Genomic DNA, 19,020 nt, shown 5'->3' with positions numbered 1-19,020 from the left:
GGAAGAAGTTCACTGGTGGTGGTGGGAATCCTCCCTTCCACTTTCAACCCAGGCCCTTGGAGATTATGCTTTACGCCCAAGGGCTGAAAGTCCAAAGATCTCGGAACCAGTATAGCCTCCCTCCTACCTGATACTTCTCACTGGTTTGTTGCGGGCTTATAGCCCCTGCCTCCGCGGAACCCCCTGCCTCTAGACCCGCTACGTAGTCGGGAGTGGTCTCTGGCTCTACTACTACCGGCATGCCGGTTGTAGCCGCGAAAGGAACCGCTGGCTTCATAGATGGGGTTGAAAGCGGGGAAGGCCATTAGGGCTGCAGAGGTTGCAGGCTGTTGGCCTTGTCGAGCCTGAAGCAGCCCAAACCGGTGCTGGGGTTGGGCCTTTGATGTCGAAGGTTTCGACATTTGGGCGAGGGGCATTGCCTGTGCCATTTGTTGGGACGAGAAGTCTTATATGGCACGAAGTATCTTTGTTTCTTTCTAAACCTGGCTTGTTTTCCAGTTGCCTCAAACTTATGTTTGAAGGGCAGACCCCAGTGGACACGGAGACTTTGATTGGCCCTGGAGGCTTCTCTCAAGACGTTATCTACCTCTTCTTGAGGGAAGAGGTTCTCGCCCCAGATTGAGGTTTTAATTAGTCTATTAAGCTAATGCCTAATAGTAGCCTCCGCCAAGACGTACTTCCTGCAAGCTCTTCTTGCGACACCAAAATCGAATAGGTCCGACTAGTAAGTCTGTAGCAGACTCTTTGTCAAGACCTGGTAGAGCTGCTCGTCCTTGTAAATGGAAGCTATCAACTCTATTGAGGCAACGGAGTTGATAGACCTAGCCAGTCTAGTCCTAGCCTCAAATTCAGATTTTATCATGTTCTCCGGCAGCTTGGGGAGCTTATCGGAGAACAAGGTCGAGGCACAGTCCGAATCTAATTTGCCGACCGTAAATGTGGCCGGAGCATCTTGCCAGAAGTCTCTGTTGGCAGGTATGAGGAGGGAGGTAGCTTCTGTCTCCTTCAAGATTGGGAGAGCTTTTTCTTCCATGATTGCTTGGAGGGTTAACTCCGTAATCTTGTCTGTGCAGGGAGACGGAACCTCGTCTGGTGTCACAAACATGGTGAAAGAGCCTTTGTGAGGCGTTAACCTGGTGTTAACGCACTCCCAGTCAGCCAAAGTAAGAGCCCAGACAGATTGGGCTTGTTCCTTCAGAAAGATCACCGTTTCCTTAGGAACTTTGTCCACTCTGACCAGCGCATGCTCCGCTAGTCTGGCAAACCCCTTGAAGGGAAACTGGAGGCCTTCTGGGTAGAACTCAAAGTCCTCTAGTGGTCGGGTACTGCAACCCTCTAGGGTTAGTTTGCCATCCACGTATGGGGCGTGCATGGCGAACCGCCATGGGTTGTTCTTATGGAATGGTGGCAACTTTGAGGCGTCCGGATTGGGCTTGTTCCTTCGGAAAGATCACCGTTTCCTTAGGAACTTTGTCCACTCTGACCAGCGCATGCTCTGCTAGTCTGGCAAACCCCTTGAAGGGAAACTGGAGGCCTTCTGGGTAGAACTCAAAGTCCTCCAGTGGTCGGGTACTGCAACCCTCTAGGGTTAGTTTGCCATCCACGTATGGGGCGTGCATGGCGAACCGCCATGGGTTGTTCTTATGGAATGGTGGCAACTTTGAGGCGTCCGGAACTTCCGAGGCTAGCACCGTAGATCCGGAGTGGAGCAAACCTGCCATCAGCTCCTTTATGGGCTTTATCTGCTCAGCCACTATGTCCGATACTGACTGGCTGGAGATCTCCGAACCGGAGGCCCGCCTCAAAGAGTCGAATCTTTCATTGACTGTGTCTCTAACCTTCGACATTAGAAGGGTAGCAAGGAGATCATGGTCAAGGCCTGACTCCACCGCCTTAGATTTTGCGGACTTTGTTCTCGATCCCTTCGAAGAGAGAGAACCCTTGGCCGCAGGCGATTTCGCAGAGGAAGTCGATGGCCTAGGGGCCGGAGACAACTCTGACGCCGCTGGCGGAGCTGGCCTGTGTACCTTAGACAGCAACTTAGTTGCCTTAAGGGACATTTCCTTGGGACGGACAGATCTCGAGCTGTCCCAAGTAGTAGGGGTGGACATGCACAATCTTATGATAAGAACATGCATAATTCATAATAAAAGGTATGTAGATTCACTGTAAGTTTGTTATAAATCATTACTCTTCGCAGCTAGGACGTGTTCGTAGGTTATAGGCCGGTGCCGTGATCACTAACTGATATTCGCCTTGCTATGAGGAGGGCGAGCTCAACTCTATAGCTCCGGCAGGTCCCGGAGGGGTTCATGTCAGTGTAGGCGCCTACTAAAACCGAGAACAGACCTTGATAAGCCGTAGACTTATCGGGCAACTCCGGCAGCGGATGTGGGTGTCATCCTCCCTCGGTACCGCAAGGGTCCGGAGCTAATACCTGTACCATTTACCCAACCAAGGCTATTTTTATATACTACTCACATTCTGCCTAGCCATTAGCTGTGAAAGCGCCGGAGATGGCGAGTCAGGAGGAGGGGTTCCCCATCCGATGTTGCCTATCTCCGGCAAGTATGGGTTGAGGACAAGCCTCCTATTCCCATTCCACTACTAACGGAGGCGCAACGGGAGCCCCTAATGTGTGTAGGAAAACTAGCCACCGGAGTTAAGTACTTCAGTGGCGGAGCTCCGGCAGGCTAGTGCTGGGCTAAGTATTCTTTAACCGCTAACCCAGTTTCCCAACCCTAGCCCTCCCACTTGTATGAAACTCAAACAGACGTCTCTTAGAAGGAGAGCTAGTACTCTGAGTTACAACAGATCGACTAAGCCGAGCCGATAAGTGGAGGGGGAGGGGGTAGGGGAGGGTGGTTGGTGGTGGTCGGTCGTGGAAGTCTGACTACCTACCCGATCATAAGTGGCCAGCCAACTGGTCGTATATGTAACCTACCCCGTAGGGGTATTAGTTAACAGAGAACCCTGGCTTGTCGTGATTGGTCTTAACATTGATTAGGGTGGCCACCCAACAGCCGATGTGTAGGCTACCACCTGCAGGAGTGGTAATGCGACATGGCCTATGGTCTGTCATGGTACGAACATCGACCAGGGTGGTCACTTATCAGAGACCTAGGCTACCTCATAGGATGGTAGTGACTGAGACCATGGTTCACTGTGGTAAGATTACGACCAGAAGGGGGCTCGAACGAGAGGAATAGCCTAACGAAAGGGGCTAGTCAGTAATAACCAGACCTTGTATGGTGCAAGAACATGGCTCACATAATGGACTAAGAAATTTACTACAACAATGAGGTAATCTGAGAGTTGTAAAGATAACAATTCAACTACTTGGGTAACTAGTGCTGGTTGTTTGACCGTGGTCGTTAGGACCGAGCTTTGCTCAATCTAGGCTACACATACCTCTATATAACTTCTTCTTAAGCTCAGCTACGAAGAAAGACCAATAATCATACTCTTTTTAATCAAATCAAAGTGATTGTGAATTTTGACCTTTCAATTAAGGAGCTTTATTATAATTAAGAAATTAAATAGGAGTAGTGACTACTCATGGTCAGATTATAATAGCAACTCTTCAGCCTCTACAGTGAATTAATACTAGTATATTTTAATCTATTTGAAAAATACTAGTACATGTTATAAATATATTTCTGGGCTCAGCCTGTGTTGCTTCGTGAAATATCCTTTTAGCTCATATTTCTAAGGTAAATATTACTAACATTACCAGGGAAAAAACTAAAGTGGGATGTCAGAATATTCTGACTCGCTCACCTTATAAAATACAGGTGTCGGTATGGTTTCTTGGGCAAGTGAAACCACTACCACGGGTCTCTTACCATTTAGATCCATCCTTCTACAAAATCCCCTGCTAGAGAGGGCTGATACATAGCCAACACCAGTAACTACTACTAATAGCGCTCCCGACGCCAACACGAGCGCCTCTAGCGGACATCCTTTTCGTTAGCTTCATCTTGAACACACATGATTTTTCTTGCTGTGTTTTTGTGCTCGTGTTTTTTGGATTACCTTTCATCATAGAACTCCAAGCCATCGCCGCAACTAAGTTAACCCTCTTACGCCGACTGGACGTATTTTACGTCGACATACAAAAGTTTTTTTTAAAATTCTCGGAAAAATACTTATAGGCCTACCAGCCTAAAACTTTTGAATCAGGCGCCTTGGGGGATGCTGGGAGTTCACGGATCAAGGCCTTGTTTTGTTTTGAAGCGTGACCAAAGTGCGCATGCGCGATATCCCTTCTTCTCGCTCCAGCCAGCATCAGTAGCGCATCATCCGAGAGCGATCTTTCGTCAAAAGTGTGTTTTTCTGGACTTATGCGAGACTTTGACCATTTGTGTTGCTACAGGACATTCCTAAATATGTCTCAACGACGTGTGAACCGCGAAAGGCGCGTTTTACCCGTCGGAAGGGATCGTGTAAGGCGAGTTTTGGACCTGGATGCTGGCGAGGGGCCAAGCACCCAGCATGACCCCGCGCCTCAAGGCCATTCTGTGCGGCCACGTGTGGCTGAAAGTGTTTTAGGAACACAGCGTATGCCTTTGGTTACCCCTAGGAAGCATGTGGGCGTCCTTAGGGGCATTCAAAAGCATTTGGGAGGCCTCCAACCAAGGGACATAGATGAATATCTATCGGAGCTTGATCGGGAACATGTCGCAAGTCCTCATTTTGATGGCGGATGGTCATCGAGTGATGAGGACATCAGTCCCGATGAAAGTGAGGATGAATATATGCCCCCAATGTCCGTTCAAGGCTCACATCCCAAAAGTGAGCTCGAATTCAGTGGGTTCAGTGCTTACAAGGGGGAATCTGAGGAGGGGGAGGATGGGGATAGGATACGGGGTCAAGTTTTATCGCAGAGGACGATACAGAAAGTGAAGGCCTAAGTGAGGGTGATGAGCCAACGGTGGAGGGTAGAGTGCAATATCGTGCCTGCACCCGTGCGCGTCGGCTCGTCGCGCCAGCCAAGGTGAAGGTCGGTCGTCGGAGAGTGACGAGGGGTGGACGGAGGACCCCACCCCTCCTAACATGCACCCCTTCACGGCAACCCCTGGGCTCACCGTACCAGTACCCCTGACTGTTTTGGGGTTCATCCAGCTTTTCCTGACGCGGGAATTGCTGGAATACCTGGTACACGAGACGGTGGACTACGCTCGGTACTGCCGGTATGAGCTGAGGACGACCTTGTCGTATTACTGGCGGGGTTGCAACCTCATTGACATGGCGCATTTTTTGGGGCTGCACATTTATTTTGGTATGACACCTGCTTCCGACGTCAGGCAATATTGGAGGAGAAATTATTTTTTATGTATGCCTAATGTGCCTGGCGTTATGTCCCGTGATAATTTCCTGGCGTTGGACAGGTACTTCAACGCCTTCAACCGAAGGGCCATACCCCGGAATAACAGTGATCGCCTCATTTTAGTGCGGCCAGTGTTGGATTATATCCGTGATCGGTGTAATAATCTCGTGATTCCTGGAAAGAACCTGTCTTTGGATGAGGGGATGATGCCTTACAAAGGACGTCTTAGTATAAAAGTGTATAACCCCAAGAAGCCGAAGAAATATGGTGTGAAATTCTTTCTTATTACCGAGGCCAACACTGGATACGTTGTGGACTTTTCAGTGTATTCTGGGGTCTTCTCCACGCTGCGTGACACTGTATTCAATCTTGTGGGACGTTTCCGTAACCAGGGATATCACCTGTTTATGTTTAATTATTATAACTCGGTATCCCTGGCCCAGGAACTGTATGAAGCAGGTGTTCACGTCAGTGGTACCCTTCGGTTGGTGCGTGGGGCCCCGAATGTCCTCAAGAGATTCGCTAGTCATCCGCAACACCTGGCAAGAGGAGAGACAGAGTGGCGGCGGAAGGGCGCTGTCTTCGTCATCTGTTGGAAGGGTGTCCGACTCGTCCCCATGAACCCATCCAAGAAGAGATCGTACGGCGGAAGAAGACACGTCGACAGGGCCGTGTTGTGTTTGAGGAGTTTCGTATTGAGCGGCCTACCGTCATTGGGCACTACAACAGGCACATGGGAGGAGTTGATCTCTTTGATCAGCTCATCCAGTATTAGCCCTTCGCCAGGAGAACCAGAAGGTGGACACAGAAGCTCCTCAAATACATCCTTCAGTTGCCCCTCCAAAATGCCTACATACTGTACTGTGGGTACCGCGGTGACAATCTTCCGAGGTTGACCCACTTACAGTTCCTAGAGGAAGCCGGGAATGCCCTCATCAACTTCCATCCCGATGAGTGGCCTTCCATAACTGTCCCCCTGCCCCGAGCTGCAGATCTGCCCCTAGAGGAAAGGGCAGATAGGAGGGCCAACTTCGCTCGACCTGCCGCCGCCCCTGCTGACGACGCCCCTGCTGACGACGCCCCTCTTGCTGCCGCCGCCCCTGCTGACGACGCCCCTCTTGCTACCGGCCCCGCCATCACCGCTTCTCGTCGGGTAGTGGACCCTGTGTGTCGGCTGCAGCCAGGGGATCACATACTGGAGGCCTTACAAGGGCGAAGGCAGAAACGGTGCCGGGTGTGCCATATGAATGGCAGAAGGAGAGACACCCGGTTCTTCTGTCGTCTCTGCAAAGTTGCTCTTTGCAGGATAGGGGAGTGTGACCGAAAATACCACACTAAGGTCATGTATTGGAACGCGCCCCCTAAACCGACAGCGGAGGGCGCACGGGGCCGCCGGGTCCATCAGCAGTAAGGGCGCACGTCTCCCTCCTCCACCTGTACCTCGTCATGTCATGTGGAAAAAAATGCAAGACTCTTCAATGGAGGAGGGAGAAAACAAGAATAGAACGAAGAGTCAGGATTACGAGTGAGTATTCTGCATTTATTTTATATTTATTTTTATATTTATTACAATTTTTTATAATTGATGCATGATTATTTTATGCATGATAAAATAATAATAAGACATTTCATTGTATGTGAAAAGAGAAGTGTCACCTGCATTCCTTTTATTTATGTACTGGTACCAGAATCGAAGAATGTAATATATATATTTTACGTATATATATATATATATATATATATATATATATATATATATATATATATATATATATATATATATATATATATATATATATATATCTATATTATATATATAATTATAAATATTGTTTTTTTTGGGTAAGCAAATTACTTACAGTCTAGTAATATTCAAACATTTACCTTCACTTTAAAACAAATTGCAAGTCTCTAGAACAATATCTCGATTTATGGTGAATATTTGAAAAAAATATTTTTATTCCCTCCGCGCGCCGATTCTCGGCAGCGAATCTCCGAAATGCGTAGGTCACATTCTCCTAATATTTGTGCCTTTTCATATTACGCTTATTTTAGAGTTTTATATATGGAAATGTGCGCAAAAACATGCACAATATAACAAAAAATATTGGAAGGTTGTAGCATTTCTCATTTTTGAAATATTTGCATATAAAGTACGATAAGTACGAAAAAAACTACGATCGGTCAACTTTGACTCAACCGAAATGGTCAAAAAACGCATTTGTAACATAAAAATCTTACAGTCTAGTAATATTCAATTATTTATCTTCACTTTAAAACAAATTGCAAGTCTCTAGAACAATATCTCGATTTATGGTGAATTTTTGAAAAAAAAAATTTTTTCCCTCCGCGCGCCGATTCTTGGCCGAAAATCTCTGAAACCCGTAGGTCACATTCTCCTAATATTTGTGCCTTTTCATATTACGCTTTTTTTAGAGTTTTATATATGGAAATGTGCGCAAAAACATGCACAATATAACAAAAAATATTGGAAGGTTGTAGCATTTCTCATTTTTTAAATATTTGCATATAAAGTACGATAAGTACGAAAAAAACTACGATCGGTCAAATTTGACTCAACCGAAAAGGTCAAAAAACGCATTTGTAACATAAAAATCTTACAGTCTAGTAATATTCAATCATTTATCTTCACTTTAAAACAAATTGCAAGTCTCTAGAACAATATCTCGATTTATGGTGAATTTTTGAAAAAAAAATGTTTTTTCCTTCCGCGCGCCAATTCTCGGCCGAAAATCTCCGAAACGCGTAGGTCACATTCCCCTAATATTTGTGCCTTTTCATATTACGCTTTTTTTAGAGTTTTATATATGGAAATGTGTGCAAAAACATGCACAATATAACAAAAAATATTGGAAGGTTGTAGCATTTCTCATTTTTGAAATATTTGCTTATAAATTACGATAAGTACGAAAAAAACTATGATCGGTCAACTTTGACTCAACCGAAATGGTCGAAAAACGCATTTGTAACATAAAAATCTTACAGTCTAGTAATATTCAATCATTTATCTTCACTTTAAAACAAATTGCAAGTCTCTAGAACAATATCTCGATTTATGGTGAATATTTGAAAAAAAAAAAAAAATTTTCCGTCCGCGCGCAGATTCTCGGCAGCGAATCTCCGAAACGCGTAAGTCACATTCTCCTAATATTTGTGCCTTTCATATTACGCTTTTTTTAGTGTTTTATATATGAAAATGTGTGCAAAAACATGCACAATATAACAAAAAATATTGGAAGGTTGTAGCATTTCTCATTTTTGAAATATTTGCATATAAAGTACGATAAATCGGAAAGAAACTACGATCGGTCAACTTAGACTCAACCGAAATGGTCGAAAAACGCATTTGTAACAAAAATTTTACAGTCTAGTAATATTCAATCATTTATCTTCACTTTAAAACAAATTGCAAGTCTCTAGAACAATATCTCGATTTATGGTGAATATTTGAAAAAAATATTTTTATTCCATCCGCGCGCCGATTCTCGGCCGAAAATCTCCGAAACGCATAGGTCACATTCTCCTAATATTTGTGCCTTTTCATATTACGCTTTTTTAGAGTTTATATATGAAAATGTGCGCAAACACATGCACAATATAACAAAAATTATTGGAAGGTTGTAGCATTTCTCATTTTTTTATATTTGCATATAAAAAAAATTTTAAACAAAAATTCGACATTTGGTCAACTTTAACTCATCCGAAATGGTCGAAAACTGCATTTGTAAGCTAAAACTCTTACAGTATCATAATATTCCATCATTTAACTTCATTTTGAAACAAATTGCAAGTCTCTATAACAATATTTCGATTTATGGTGAATTTTTAAAAAAATTATTTTTTTACGTCCGTGCGCTACGAATTCATGCATCATTTTGTTTTAATATTTTCTCAGTGTTGCTTTTATCGTTTTACAATGTGTTAATATACCAAAATGATCGCAATTTAGTGCACATTACAACGAAAAAAAAAGTAACTTGTTACCTCTAACCATTTTGCGCACAGCGCGATTTGAATACAATTATATATGAAATTTTGTTTTTGCGCTATCATATATCGCATTATTTATATATGATAATGATAATTTTTTTCATTTCTGATGGTTGCATACTAAACTTCAAGCAATGACAAAAAAAGGAGCCAAAAATGAACTCTTAATCTTGAAAACTAAGCGCGCTGTGATTTTTTGAAAAAAATATTTTTTCCGCTTCTGCGCTCACTCTCAAACCCCTCCGGCATACGGGAGTCATTTTTTTATTTACTGCTCCGGTGTAAGAGGGTTAAGTACTGCTAAGGTGTTTCACTTAATTTTAGCTAGCCAGGGCCCGTTTTACCATTTTTATTTAGGTTTTATGACGGCGCCCGCTGCGGCATGGTTACAGAGTCGTCCCAATCGGCTCGCCCCACGTGTTTCATTATTTCATGCTTCTTCGGTCTCCCGTACCGTTGCAGCTAGAACCTTGCAGTGTTTATGCTTTTTATATTCTATGTGTCGTGCAAGATTTATTTTGTACTATTTATTACGGGGTTTCTAGCTCGGTTGAGCTCTAACCTATTTTAACCTTAGCTCAGTGTTCATGCATGCATGTCCCTTTGTCTAGGTCTGTTAGGCATTTTAGGACGTATGTCCTCTCCTTTAGTCCTGCCATCCTGGCCGTCGCCCTTCGTACCCACGTATCGGCAGAGGCCAGCTCCCGAGTGATTAGGCGCCTTCCTACTAGGTCAGTTAGCCTAACTTCTCCAGGACTTTACTTTCTCTCTGTCTATTTATTTATTTCTATTCCCCATGTTATTTTAGTCTATTTGCATGCTGGAGACGGTCAGAGGTAGCCTAGGCTACCTCAGATCACCTGGTCTGTCTTACCGCGTGGCCCTACCACGTTCACGACGAGCCAGGCGATCACCCTGAGCTACCCGGCTACCCTCTCGCTCCTTCCTCCCGGGGGGGTGGGGGGGGGGGGGTGGTGGTGTTACCACCCACTCACAGTTGTCATGACAACCACCCGGGCTCCCTCCCTTTTTCCCCCCCTTTATGGGGGGGATACGGGAGTTTCAGAGGGACTTCCAGGGCTGACTCACTGCTACCGCTCTCCCCCTAGATTCCATGGGTGTGCTCCCTGTACGATCGAGCTCGGCTGGCCACCCGGCTCGGTCGCGTTGGAACCCCTCGGGTCCCGCTCAGCTCTCTCTCTCACCCTGAGTCACCACCCTTGCCCACCTCTCCGGCGGCAGGTTCATCTGGCTCTGCCAGCTCTTAGGTGTGGTGACTGAGAGAAGCTCCACCGCATGCATTTACATTGTATTACCTTTACTATTCTTATTGATATCTTATGTGATGTTTTGTTTCGTTAAGCCGGCAGAGCTCCCACTCACCAACCGGGTTCTCCTTCTGCTTGCGGTTTTTATTATTATTATTACGGCGGAGCTACGCTCCCCTATTTAGTTTAATTATTTAGCCGAACTCATGCTCCCCGCCGTCCTTGTACACCTCACCCCGGCGTATAAACAGGTTACTAGTTTGGAGAAACTCCTTACAATGGTAACGCCGGAACAATACTAAACTAGTACACCAGTTCTATTGGACACTCACCACCACAGGAGAGCAAGAGAAGGCTAACCTCTACTTAATCACACCGGTACCCTCCGGTGTATATCACTTACTGGACTAAGTCCAGTTACTCAGTGTTGATACTCATGTATCTGTCCACTTACATGCCACCCATTGCCAGGAGTCCGGATGCACTGTCCTACAGGACCCCTGTGGGCACGAGGTCTGCCGGACCCACGCTGTCTGTGCTATCCGTTTTGGAGACGTTTCGGTCTGGCATCACGAGAGTTGCACCATTGCTACGATCTTGTAGATCAGTTTACCTCCGGGGTAAGTATATTCCGGAGGACAAATGCTATAATTTGGCCTGCATGGACACAGTTCTTATAAGTGATATAAATACTCTTATAATTTGAAGTTCCCCTAGCTTAGTGCTTACACTAACCCTCTCTTTCAGACTGCTCAAGCTGTCAAGGACGCCGCCTCGACTACCCTGAAAGCCTGGGTTGGCGGATTTGGGAGGAACGTAACCGCGGGGCAGCCTTACATCCTAGACAAGAAGATGGCTGCCCTGATCTTCCATGGCGGGAAGACTACCTCTTACGTCGACCCAGCAGCGGCGGCCCCGTACATCACCACCATTCAACATCAGGTGGCACAAGCGTTAGCAGACCCAGGGAACGCAGAAATTGTAGACGACGTGGCAACTCTCAATTTGGACCTCGAGCTGATGGCGGTAGGTGAAGCAGGTGGTATGTTAGTTGAGGCAGGTTTGTTGGGGGCCCAAGGGCTTCCCTTGGTCCCGTCTGGATCTACTTCCCCTATTCCTTCTACCTCTTCCTTTCAAGGATTTTCAGCGAGTGAGATTTCGGTCAGACCGAAGTCCGCTCAAGCTATCCCTAAGGTAAAGGGAAAGCGAGAGCCTAAGACCCTGGAGAAGACGCTGTCCAAGAAATCAGTGACTACTGATTCTCATAAGTCTCCGGCTCACCATCCCGGAGCAGAGAAGTCGAAATCGACATCTTCTCACTCTAAGGGGTCCAGAGGCAAGTCCTCTAGAGTCAAAGCTCAGCTACCTTTGGATCCTGAGCCTTCGACCTCTACGGGGGCGCGCCCCAAGACTCCCGCCGTGGCTAAGGAACCTAGTCCCTTCGACACGGAGGCATTTACTGCAAATATTATGCAGCAGATGGGAAGCTTCGTAGGGAACTTAGTACAGGACAAGTTCCAGCAGATGTTGACACACATCTCTTCTTCCTTTGAGGAGTCCGGCCAGTCGATCCGGAACATTTCGGAAAGGCTGGCAAACCAGGAGAACCTGATGGCAGGTCTCCGAGAGAACCCTTTGGCAGTTCTCCCACAGCTTGGCATGGCAGCTCAAGCCATGCCGGACTACAAAACTCTCCCTCCTTATACGGCGAGCAATCCTTGGAGGATCTCGTCTTATGCCCCCTTTAAGGACGGGATGCTGACGTTGGCGGACTGTGGTACTCGAAGGCTTGAGGACTTCGAGTTCCACCCTGCTGGCCTGCAGCCCCCCTTCATCGGTTATGCCCGCCTTACGGAGGCAGCAATGAGAAGGGAGGACAGGATACCTAAAGAGACGGTGATCTTTAGTCGAGACCAAGCTCAGAGAGATTGGCTGAGGAGCCTAGAGGATTGGGATTGCATCAATACCAAGATGCAAGCCTTTAAGAGCGCCTTCACCATCTTTGTGGTGGACGAAGAAACCCCCATTCCGTTCACCACAAAGGTGGCGGAGTTGACTCTTCAAGCCGCTATGAGGGACGAGCCTATGCCTCAACTCCAGGAAACGGAGCCCACGTTTCTCCTCCTCCCAGGCACCGAAGATCTCTGGGCAGATCTCCCAGCTACATTCACAGTAGGGAAACTTAAGCCAGATTGTGCGATAGTACAATTTAGTGAAAGGCTCCCCAGGCTCCCAGACAATCTCTTGAATGCAGAGTTTGATGCTAGGACCAGGCTAGGGAGGTCCCTCAATACTCTAGTAATGACTGAGGTCTCTGCCATGACATATGGCAATGAACCTCTTTTCAAATTAATAGCTAAGTCACATCTCCACACGGTGCAATGTGACTTATATGACTTTGCGGTAGCAAGACGCAATTGCAGGAAGCACGTCTTGCAAGAAGCTACCATTCGGCACGAGCCCAACAAGTTGCTAGCAGCTTCGATCTGGGGAGCTGATCTCTTTCCGGAATCGATAGTCAACGCAGTCCAACATGAAGCAACGAGACTTAACCAGAGTCTTAAGGTCCGTTGGGGCCTTTCAAGCAAGAGGAAGCCTGAGTCAACTTCCTCTGCTAAGAAATTAAAAAAGCCGAGGAAATTCCAACCTTTCCAAACTACCCGGCAACAGGTAGTACAGGCAGTACCAGTGTCTCAGGTAGCACAACCCTCTACCACAAAAACACAGACGCAACCCCAAATCCTCCTACTGACTCCTCAGAACCAGGCCTCTACTTCCTTTGCAGTCTCCCCGGCCTTCAATCCAGTTTTCGAAGGCCAGGCTTTCCAACCTTTCAACAGGTTTGGAAGGGGCAGTAGGGCTAGGGGTGCATTTTGCCAGAGAGGTGGCGGAAGAACACCCAGCAGAGGCAAGCACTTCCGAGGAGGACGCGGGTCGTGACCTGCCCCAAGTCAGTGAGAACCCTCAGGTAGGAGGGAGGCTGTTCCTCTATCGTCACAGGTGGGGGTTCAGCAATTGGGCACAGAGTATTGTGTCCAAAGGGCTAGGGTGGAGCTGGATCAAAGATCCCCCTCCATCCAGAACATTCTTTCAACGGCCAACATCGGAATTGATAGAATATGCTCAAGAACTCCTTCAGAAAGGAGCAGTGTCAAAAGTCAGGCATTTAAAGTTTCAAGGTCACTTGTTCAGCGTGCCAAAGAAAGGCTCAACCAAACGAAGAATAATTCTAGACCTGTCCCGTCTAACCTTATTCATTCGTTGCGACAAGTTCAAAATGCTGACTATCTCGCAGGTGCGGACCTTACTTCCCCGTGGGGCCGTCACCACCTCTATAGATCTTACAGACGCATACTATCATATCCCAGTGGCAAGACACTTCCGCCCGTACCTAGGTTTCAGACTAGGAAACCAGGCATTCTCCTTCAAAGTAATGCCCTTCAGGTTGAACGTAGCCCCCAGGGTATTCATGAAGGTGGCAGAGACAGTAGTTCAACAACTAAGGTCTCAGGGGATAATGGTAGTTGCGTATCTGGACGTTTGGCTCGTTTGGGCAACAAGCATCGAAGAATGCCACAAAGCTACGGTCAAAGTAATACAATTTCTGGAACATCTGGGGTTCCAAATAAACAAGACCAAGTCCAGGCTAACACCGGACTCCCGCTTTCAATGGCTAGGCATTCAGTGGGACCTAAATTCCCACACTCTATCAATTCTGGTGGCCAAAAGGAAAGAAATAGCCAAAGCAGCAAAGAAGTTCCTCAAATGCAAACAAACATCAAGGAGAAACCAGGAAAGGATCCTAGGTTCTCTCCAATTTGCCTCAGTGACAAGACGTTCTTCTGAAGGCAAAGCTAAAGGACATAAACCGGATCTGGCGCTCGAGAGCAAACAACAAGTCACGAGACAAATTGTCAGCCATCCCGGCAATACTTTGCAAATGGCTCCGCCCTTGGGCGGAGGTCAAGAGTTTATCGAAATCGATTCCTCTCCAGTTCCACCCTCCAGCATTAGTTATCCACATGGATGCGTCATTAAGCGGGGGGGGAGGATACTCTCAATACAGGAAAGTACAAGGGACCTGGTCCCCTCAATTCCGCCAGCTTTACATCAATATGTTAGAAGCTATGGCAGTATTCCTCACTCTGAAGAGACTCCTACCAGCCAGGAGATCTCACATCAAGCTGGTATTAGACAATGCAGTAGTAGTACACTGCATAAACAGAGGAGGCTCCAAATCAAGCCATGTGAACCATCTCATGATAGCCATTTTCTCTCTGGCAGCCAAGTACAAATGGCACATATCCTCCACTCACCTAGGGGGGGTGAAGAACGTGATAGCAGACACCTTGTCTCGATCAGTCCCGCTAGAGTCGGAATGGTCCCTGGACAGGCGTTCATTCCAGTGGATCTGCCAGAAGGTTCCAGGCCTACAAGTGGATCTTTTCGCTTCACAGTCAAACCACAAACTTCCCTGCTATGTGGCACCCAACCTGGACCCTCTGGCTTATGCCACGGACGCCATGGCCATAGATTGGAATCAGTGGAGGAAAATATACATCTTTCCTCCAGTGAATCTTCTTCTGAAAGTTCTGAACAAACTCAGGACCTTCAAGGGACAAGTTGCCCTAGTAGCCCCAGATTGGCCAAAGAGCAACTGGTTTCCACTCCTTCTGGAATTGGGCCTCCGACCTCAACGGATTCCAAATCCCAGGCTATCTCAAGTAGTGCAAATGAGGACTGTGTTCGCTTCCTCAGGAATTCTCAAAACCCTAACTTTATGGACTTCATGAAGTTTGCAGCTAAAAGAGATGCTGGCACTGATCCTCAAAACATCCTTTTCCTAAAATCAGATAAAAGAGAATCATCCCTACGTCAATATGACTCAGCGGTTAAGAAACCAGCCAATTTTCTGAGGGGAACAGATTCTCGAACCATGACTACCAACTTGGCTATCTCCTTCTTCAGATCCATATTTGAAAAAGGTTTAGCAGCCAGTACTATTACTACCACTAAGTCCGCTCTAAAGAAAATATTCCAGTATGGGTTTAAAATAAACCTAACAGATTCCTACTTCTCATCTATTCCTAGACCTTGTGCTAGACTCAGACCAACAGAGAGACCTAGCTCAGTATCATGGTTCTTAAATGATGCTCTCAAACTGGCTTCAGATACTGACAACAATTCATGTGGCTATATATCCCTCCTAAGGAAAACATTATTCCTTTTAAGTCTGGCCTCAGGAGCCAGGGTATCCGAACTGTCGGCTCTATCTAGAGATTCGGGTCATATAGAATTTCTACCAACAGGAGAAGTTCTCCTCTCCCCAGATCGTCAATTTTTGGCCAAAAATGAGGACCCTTCAATGAGGTGGGCTCCTTGGAAGATCCTCCCTCTTCCTCAAGACCCATCTTTATGTCCTGTTACAGCCTTACGGGCCTATCTGTCCAGGACAGCTATGAGTTCCTCAGGCCCTCTATTTATGAGGGAAAAAGGTGGCACAATTTCCTTAAAAGGAATTAAACAACAAATCCTGTACTTTATTAAGCAAGCCAACCCAAACTCGTTCCCTAAGGTCCACGACATTAGGGCAGTAGCTATCTCAATCAACTATTTCCAACATATGAATTTTGATGATCTGAAAAAGTATACAGGCTGGAAATCACCGACAGTATTCAACCGTCACTACCTGAAATCCTTAGAATCTCTTAAATTTCCAGCAGTAGCAGCAGGAAACACAGTTTCCCCTGACTCTGCCCAGATCTCCTTTCTACCTGCCTCACTGACATCCTTCCTGTAATCCTGCCACCAGGCGCTACCCTGTTTTGAGCCTTAGTTGCCAAAAAAAAAGGCAATATTGCGATGTTTTCCTTATTTTTTTGCTAGGATTACTCACACCTGTATATATCTTATTGTATTGTCTAGTTTAAGGCTATTATAAGTTATCATAAGTTATATTAAGTTTATATTATAACATGTAATTTTTAAGTCTTAGATTATAGTGCCTTATCATAAATTGTTTTTTCTTTATTCCCTTATATCATATCTTACCTTCTCCCAAGCTTGTGGCCATTTCTCTGGTACTATTTCACGAAGCGACACGGGCTGAGCCCAGAAAAGGGATTTTGACGAAGGAAAAATCTATTTCTGGGCAAGAGCCCGTGTCGCCCAGTGAAATCCCACCCTGCTTTACACCCACCCTTGGGCCCAAGCTTGACATTCTAACTCCAAGGATGGCCGCTAGAGGTGCTCGTGTTGGCGTCGGGAGCGCTAGTAGTAGTAGTTACTGGTGTGGGCTATGTAGAAGGATGGATCTAAATGGTAAGAGACTCATGGTAGTGGTTTCACTCACCCCAGAAACCATACCGAAACCTGCTTTTTATAAGGTGAGCGAGTCAGAATACTCTGACATCCCATTTTAGTTTTTTCTCTGGTAATGTTAGTAATATTTACCTTAGAAATATGAGCTGAAAGGATATTTCACTGGGCGACACGGGCCCTTGCCCAGAAATAGATTTTTCCTTCGTCAAAATCCCTTTTATAAGGAGAGAAAAAGAGAGGGAGAGAGAGGGGAGAAGGCTAACATGAAAAGAAATGAGAGAGAGAGAGAGAGGGGAAGGAGGTACCTAGTCTCTCCCTCTCTCTCTCGTCAAGAGCTACAGGCTACGCTGTAACGACGAAAAACCATAATGTTCATAGAAGCCTTGTATCTCTCTTACTCTCTCTTCTCATTGCAGGCAATACAGCCAGCTTAATTGTAAATAAACATAATACTGTTACTATAAGAACATGTCAAGATTACGTACGTGCCTCTTAGGTGGGGGAAGAAAGTTAATCGTCCTTCCCATGAATTACGTCTTAATTCAGATTATAGAAACTGCTAATTACGACGCAGGCGCGAATGTTATTCTAATGACATGTGCTACAGTATATATATAGTGTAAAAAACACGGGAAAAAAGGGTACTCATAACAAAAACTTGTTATTAATTAATAAAACTGGTACCCAAACCCACGCGTTCCCGTTCGTGGCATCCAAGATGGCGGTGACGCCATGTTCCCGCAATACTTTCTACGGGCTCACGGGTCTATAAAAGGAACTCCAATTTCATAATATATATTGAAAAATAAAAATTAGGGTACTCAACTTAGGTGTCGGAGACATCTGAGCAGAAGTCATCACAATTAAGCAATCAGAAGCTGAAAAAGGGCACACAGAGCGGAAACACGTTCACTATTTGGAAAGGTTTCTACAGGATTGAGTGGGGGCGCTCGCATCGGGCGTCAGTAGTGGTAGTACAGAGGCAGTGTGAGTGTGGCTGTTGGCGCGGCTTACCCCATATGTGGGTTTTGAGAAGGAATACTCTAAATGGCAGGAGACCGGTGAATAGTGGCTTTCACACGCCCTGAACTTTATACACGACGCCCTTTGGGTGCTCGCGAGAGGGTAGTAACCTCTGCATACCAATGCTTGCTTTTTCTCTGGTATATTTAGAAAGTATTTATATCAGAAAAGTGGATAGCAGGATCCTTTTCACCGGCGAACACAGGTCGACCCAGAAATGCTGAATTAGCTTTCCAATTTTATAAATGAACATTCATTTTTCTTCAAGATTAATTTTTTTGCTGCATAATGGGCCTTCAACTTACTCTGAGATTTGACTCTAGGAGGCCTGTTGTTAAAATAATTTAATCCTTCATGTAGAATAATAGCTTATACCTGTATAATGTACAAAAGGGTACAACAATAGAATGTGCATGCATAACCTTAATACATGCTCCTGTATGCAGAATGTTCAGCAATTATAAATCCTTTTTAAATAATTCATATTGCACTACTAATAACAATGTAAATTTTGTGTACTTGAAACATCTGTTATTAAACTGTTCTCTTTACAGAATACATATCAAAATAAAATAAAAAATACCTAAGCATTCACTTGAAGGAACCATCAGCCCTCACTGCTTAAGCAATATTGCAGAAACATAAATAGGAAGCTCATTTTTATACAACAGTATTTGATTGATTACGAGATATTCAATTTTCTCTCAAAGGAGCTTTTATTAGATAATAGCAAATTTGGCATAAGCTCTTCAATAACCATGACTGTATCTACAATACTACTCCTTGGCAGAGGAGTCATAGTTCAAGTGTAACAGCTTACATATTCATAGCTACATTAATTGTACGGATAGTCTTAGTTCTGAATTATACAGCAGCTTACCAGTAACACTAACAAAGATATCTTAATGCTGTTACTTATTACACACTAAAATATTTTTCAGTACTTTTTTATTTTCCTGGTATGCCTTTAAATACTTGAAAAATTAAAATTGTCAATTTTTTAACGTCCTTTTTTTTCTTTCAACAGTTGCCAAGAGCATTTTCAAATTCAAGTAACATAACATGAGG

The 19,020-nt window shown here is 45.3% G+C and overlaps 1 protein-coding gene across 1 annotated transcript in view; it reads right to left on the bottom strand.

Annotated features, from left to right (window-relative positions):
• LOC135221688 (uncharacterized) overlaps nucleotides 1–19,020 on the bottom strand; it is a gene marked incomplete in the record, with an annotated part of 360,943 nt that overhangs the window by 44,005 nt on the left and 297,918 nt on the right.

Source organism: Macrobrachium nipponense, chromosome 3 (assembly GCF_015104395.2).
Source record: "Macrobrachium nipponense isolate FS-2020 chromosome 3, ASM1510439v2, whole genome shotgun sequence".
Taxonomy (NCBI): Eukaryota; Metazoa; Arthropoda; class Malacostraca; order Decapoda; family Palaemonidae; genus Macrobrachium; species Macrobrachium nipponense.
The sequence above is the reverse complement of the archived record's forward strand: the minus strand, read 5'-3'. Positions and strand labels throughout refer to the sequence as shown.